We start from the raw sequence: 6548 nt of genomic DNA on the forward strand, positions 1-6548 counted from the left end.
AATCTCAAAGCCGCGCAATCGCGCCAGAAGGGCTATTATGATGACAAGCACCGTGATGTGGCTTTTGAAATCGGAGACCATGTCTACCTCCGCGTCTCTCCAATGAAAGGCACTCGTCGCTTCGGTATCAAAGGGAAGCTTGCCCCTAGATACGTGGGTCCTTTCAAGATCATTGGCAAATGAGGCGATCTCGCCTATCAACTTGAGCTTCCATCCAACTTTGCAAACGTGCACGATGTGTTTCACGTGTCACAGCTCCGCAAGTGCTTCAAGATTCCTGAGCGCACTATCAACTTTGAAGAAATTGACCTCCAAGAAGATCTCTCTTATCATGAGCACCCCGTTGCTATTCTTGAAGAAACCAAGCGCAAGACTCGCAACAAGTCAATCAAATTCCTGAAAGTGAAGTGGTCACACCATTCCGACCGAGAAGCCACCTGGGAGCGCGAGGATCACCTCCGTTTCGAATATCCGGAGTTCTTTCAGTCCTAGATCTCAGGACGAGATCCTCTTGTAGTGGAGGAGAGTTGTAACACCCCAGATGTAACATGTCCATTTTTGGCAATATATCAACTTGACCTTCATCCATTTCTTGTGGGGTTTATCATGTTTGGCCTCATCTTGTTTTGGTTATGTGTGGTTTTGTTGTTTTCTTTGTCATTTTCCTTTTTAACCATTTTGCATTTGTGCTTCTTGTCATTTTGCATTCATCCTCATCATATAGTGCATCTTCATCTCATGCCATCTCATGTTGCATGTTGTCATTCATGTTGTTGCCATGAGCATCATGGGCATGACCTTGTCCCCCCCCTTTCAACCATGGCACCATCATTCCTCCTCCTTCCTTCTCTTATCAAGTGCTATTTTTCTTTCTCTATTAATGTTCATCTTCTCCCTGTAAATCTTGCTCCTTGCCCTATACCTCTCTGCCAAAGATATCCTTATTTGAAGTTGTTTTGGTCAGGTTCAAAAATGACACAAGTTTGAAAATATTTCAAACTTGTCTTATTTTTCTACCTCTAAAAATGCCCAATGCAATTTATTAAAATAGTGGATAATTCCAGGAGTTGGAGAGTATTTTCTTTATGCTCTATCTCCTCTCCCTTTTTCCTGAGATTTTCTGTTTCTATTTCTGTTTATTTAAATAGAAATGAAGCAGCAGCAGCCGCAGCAGCCCCCCTGGGCCTCGGCCTCCCAGGCTGGCCCAGCTAGCGCCCCGCACAGCCAGCCAGCCTAGCCAGAGCGCCAGCCAGCCCGCTCGCGCCCTCATCTTTTCTCACCCACGCGAGCGTGCACCCCCGCTAGACCCTCGACACGTGGATAGGTCGGCCCCGCTCGTCAGCGCCTCCCCTGTTTCCCGCACCCACCTTTTCCCTCTCCTCTCGCCGTCGCCATGGGGACCGCGAGCACGAGCGCGCGTGAGCTCGTCCGCTCGCCCTAGCCCTTTTAAGCCCCAGCTCCCGTGTCCCTCGCGTCGCCTAGGGTTTCCCTCGTCCGCCGCCGCCGTTTCCAGGTGAGTTTAGCCACCAGATCTGCCGCTTCCGCCCCGTCCCGAGCGCACCTGGGAGCGCGCCTCGTCGCCGGCGTGCTCTCCGGCCACTCCAAACCCCGCAGTTCGTGTCCATCTTCTTCCTCGCCGTCGTATCCTTCCACGACGTCGAGTATGGTGCCCGGACGACGAGTTCATCGACGTCCCCTGCTTCCTTCTACCTCTCGGTCAGAAAACGCGCCACGATTCAGCCACCGCGTCGCCGGCAGCTCGTCTTCGTCGACTACTCCGTGTCCTTGGGTGAGCTGGGTAACGCACCTCCCTCTCCCATCCTTTCCCTGGCATTTAGGCAACCGTAGGGCGCGTCCGATCCGTGTCTTTCCCGCGCTCGCAGTGCTCCGGCGTTTCTGAATTTGTTGGTGCAGTGCGGTGCAACCCCAGCGTGTTTTGCGTGTCCCCGCTCCGGTTCCCCCTCTTCGTGCTCCCGTAGCGCGCTCGTGCACTCGCTTACGCCTTCGCGCGCACCCTGCAAGCCTCCCGCAGCTCCGGCGAGTCCCTCTGCCGCTCGCCACGGACACCATGGCCCCGAGTCGAGCAACTGCTCGAGCTCGAGCGCCCCTGCTTTCCCTCGTAGTTGCGCGCGTCTTATTTTCCCTTTCCGCACAGCCGCCGGAGGCCCTGTGCCCACTGGTTGCCGCCATTGCCCTCGCCGGCGCCGTCGTCCTCTCCGTTTGCAACGCAGTTGCACGACCTGGCGCCTTTCTAAAGGGGCCGAAGCCCTTCCCCTATCAGCAGCGCCCGCCTAGCCCAGTGGTTGCAGTAGCAGAGCCACACCGGGGAGACCCGGGTTCGATCCCTCGCGGCTGCATATTAACCCCCCCTTTTTTAATCCATTTCTTGCACTGTGCGTATGACAGGGTGGCCCCACCTGTCATACACTCTTAGCATGTCTGTTTTCTTTATTTTTATTTATTTTATTTGTCTATTTTTATTTTTATTAAGTGTTTTATTTCTGTTCCTGCACATATACCATTTCTGGCATGTAGTACCTTTCCATTTCGGGCAAGTCCTTTTCTGGACGTTTCCAATTATGGAAAATGCCATTTCTGTGAATTACCATTTTAGGCAGGTTTTAACTTAATGCACTTGTGAATATTTTTCTACAACAACCCTAACATATTATATATGTTTTTGGGGTAGAAAAATCCCACCAATCCAGTGGTGGCATTAGTTTCTGCATTTGAGCAAGTTCATGAACAAGTCATTTTACATCATGATGTTGTCTTGTCATTTTTGTGTGGTTTATCCCAAGCATGCTATGAGGTTGTTTTGCACAAGGATAGCTTCTTTTTCATGCCTACTTCATGCTAGTACTTGTTCCATGCCATGATATGCCTGGTAGTGAGTTAATCAAGCTTGTAAAGATGCCATGTTGAATCTGTTTTTGCCATGTCCTGAAATTTCACTAAGTCTGAAACTGTTAATAAAACTTGCTATGTTTACATGGGTGCCATCATTCCTTATGGTCCTTTTTGGCTTATGGTCAGTAAGGGACTTTTGATCTATGCTTTGAGTAGAATCATGTCATGCCTTGTTTTGCTATTATAAGTTCCTGTAGCTTGTTGTTTGCTTGCTCTAAACATGCCTTCCTGATGTTAATTTCTGGCATACTAGTATTTTCACTAAGTCTGTGAACCTGATATTTTTTGCACTTTCACCATGCTTGTTTGAACCTGTTATAATGTGATTTAGCCGTAGCTCAGTGTTCCTCTTTTGTTAAACATCTCCTGTAGGTCACTGTCATATGCCTTGTTTGCATGTTGGGGTGTTGCAGCATAGTTTCTTGTTGCATGCTAAGTAGCATCGTGCTGTTAAACGCAGATTCGCGGCATTCTTGTTTTGCTTGTCATTTGCAAACCGTGCATCCGGTTCCGGTGATCTTTATATCGATTCCAACCGAAATCATCCCATCTTTCCAGCGGCATACTTGGTTTGCCAAGTTGATGCCCGGTTCATCATTTTCCTCCCGGAGCACACATATGCATTGCATATCACATCTCGCATAGCATGTCATGTATTGCATCTTATTGCTTGTGCATTGTTCCTTGTTTGATTGTGGTTCCGTTGCTTGTGTTCTTGCTTTGGGTAGAGCCGGGAGATGAGTACGTGAACGAGGAACCTGTTGAGAACGCCTCCGAGGATCAAGCCTTCGACAACTCTGAGAACCTTGCAGGCAAGATGACCATACCTTCGATATCACTTCTATCTTTGCTTGCTAGATGCTCGCTCTTTTGCTATGCCTATGCTGCGATACCTACCACTTGCTATATCATGTCACCCATATTTCCATGTCAACCTATAACCATCCTTTCCTAGAAAACCGTTGATTGGCTATGTTACCGCTTTGCTCAGCCCCTCTTATAGCGTTGCTAGTTGCAGGTGAAGATGAAGTTTGTTCCTTGTTGGAACACAGATATTTTGGGATATCACAATATCTATTGTTTTAATTAATGCATCTATATACTTGGTAAAGGGTGGAAGGCTCGGCCTTATGCCTGGTGTTTTGTTCCACTCTTGCCACCCTAGTTTCCGTCATACCGGTGTTATGTTCCTTGATTTTGCGTTCCTTACGCGGTCGGGTGAATTATGGGACCCCCTTGACAGTTCGCTTTGAATAAAACTCCTCCAGCAAGGCCCAACTTTGGTTTTACCATTTGCCACCTAAGCCTTTTTCCCTTGGGTTTTCGCGAGCCCAAGGGTCATCTTTATTACCCCCCCCCCCCGGGGCAATGCTCCTCTGAGTGTTGGTCCAAACTAGAGCCACTTGCGGTGCCGCCCTGAGGCAACTTGGGGTATCCTCGGTTGCCGTACGTAGTGTTCATCCGGATGTGCCCTGAGAACGAGATATGTGCAGCTCCTATCGGGATTTGTCGGCACAATCGGGCGGCTTTGCTGGTCTTGTTTTACCATTGTCGAAATGTCATGCGAACCGGGATTCCGAGACTGATCGGGCCCGGGAGAAGGTTTATTCCTTTGTTGACCGTGAGAGCTTGTGATGGGCTAAGTTGGGACACCCCTGCAGGGTATTATCTTTCGAAAGCCGTGCCTGCGGTTATGAGGCAGATGGGAATTTGTTAATGTCCGGTTGTAGAAAACCCGAAGTTGACCTTAATTAAAATACATCAACCGCGTGTGTAACCGTGATGGTCCCTTCTCGGCGGAGTCCGGGAAGTGAACACGGTGTTGGAGTTATGTTTGACGCAGGTTGCTCTAGGATCACTTCTTGATCTCTACTAGCTTCACGACCGTGCCTTGCTTCTCTTCTCGCTCTCTTTTGCGATCGTAGCCACCATATATGCTAGTCGCTTGCTGCAGCTCCACCTCATTACACCAGCCTTCCCTTAAGCTTAAATAGTCTTGATCTCGAGGGTGTGAGATTGCTGAGTCCCCGTGACTCACAGATTCTACCAAAACAGATGCAGGTACCGATGATACCAGCGCAGATGGCGCAACTGAGCTGGAGTGGGAATTTGATGAGGCCCTTGGTCGTTACTATGTTTCATTTCCAGACGATCAGTAGCGGAGTCCAGTTGGGATGACCGGGGATCTGTGTTGGCATTTGGGGTAGTCTTCTTTTATTTTGGTTCGTAGTCGGACCTTGAGTGTAAACTGAATGATGGATGTTTATTTATGTGTTGTGTGAAGTGGCGACTGTAAGCCAACTATGTATCTCTTTCCCTTATGTAATACATGGGTTGTGTGAAGATTACCTCTCTTGCGACATTGCTTTCAATGCGGTTATGCCTCTAAGTCGTGCTTCGACACGTGGAAGATATAGCCGCATCGAGGGCGTTACACCGGGGGTGCACCAAGTGGGACCACCATCCCCGGAGGGCTGCATGGGCCAAGTGTGGGAGGGTACCAGCCCCAGGTGGGCTGGTGCGCCCCCCCACAAGGGCCCAAGGCGCCTAGGGTTTGGGGGAGGGGGTGCACCCACCTAACTTGGGGGGCAAGTTTCCCCTCTCCCCCCCTTGGGCGCACCCTAGATGGGTTTGGGCTGGCCGCCGCCCCTAGGGGTGGAACCCTAGGTGGGGGCGCAGCCCTCCCTCTCCCCCTTTATATACTTGAGGGTATTGGGGCAACCAACACATGAGTTTCACCTCTCCCTGGCGCAGCCCTACCTCTCTCCCTCCTCCTCTCCCGCGGTGCTTGGCGAAGCCCTGCAGGATTGCCACGCTCCTCCATCACCACCACGCCGTTGTGCTGCTGCTGGACGGAGTCTTCCTCAACCTCTCCCTCTCTCCTTGCTGGATCAAGGCATGGGAGACGTCATCGGGCTGTACGTGTGTTGAACGCGGAGGTGCCGTCCGTTCGGCACTAGGATCTCCGGTGATTTGGATCACGACGAGTACGACTCCTTCAACCCCGTTCTCTTGAACGTTTCCGCTTAGCGATCTACAAGGGTATGTAGATGCACTCTCCTTCCCCTCGTTGCTGGTTTCTCCATAGATAGATCTTGGTGACACGTAGGAAAATTTTAAATTTCTGCTACGTTCATAACATCACCATCGGCAGGGTACCAAAGTATAATCCTAACAGACCCAACTATAGCGCCGAAACAGCGATCCACGGTCTCCACCCCCTCCCATCGCCGAAGCAATGGACAGAGGAGGAGGGGACCCTTGGCTTCGCCAGCATCATAAGGTGGAGCAATAATTGTCTAGGTTTTTGTATGAGGACGTGACTACGTCTAACTATTCTACTAAGGATTAGACAATTAGTAAACCAAGCTTGTACTTGTTTTTTAAGAAAAATAAACTACCTTGGACTTTCGCATATTGCATGTATCTTGGATGTGATTGTGGCTGATGCTCCTCTCCTTCATGATGTTGGAAAAAATGGTTGTTATGTATTAAAAGCGATGGTACTAAGGGGAAAGATAAAGGTTTCAATATATTTTCAAAAGATAAAACTAGAAAAGTTGTGAGAATAATAAAAGGTTCCAACTTAAAAAACCTTCTTGAAAATAGATATAATCACCAATGTGTAAATGGTAAGA

This window comes from Triticum dicoccoides, chromosome 6B (assembly GCF_002162155.2).
Source record: "Triticum dicoccoides isolate Atlit2015 ecotype Zavitan chromosome 6B, WEW_v2.0, whole genome shotgun sequence".
Taxonomy (NCBI): domain Eukaryota; kingdom Viridiplantae; phylum Streptophyta; class Magnoliopsida; order Poales; family Poaceae; genus Triticum; species Triticum dicoccoides.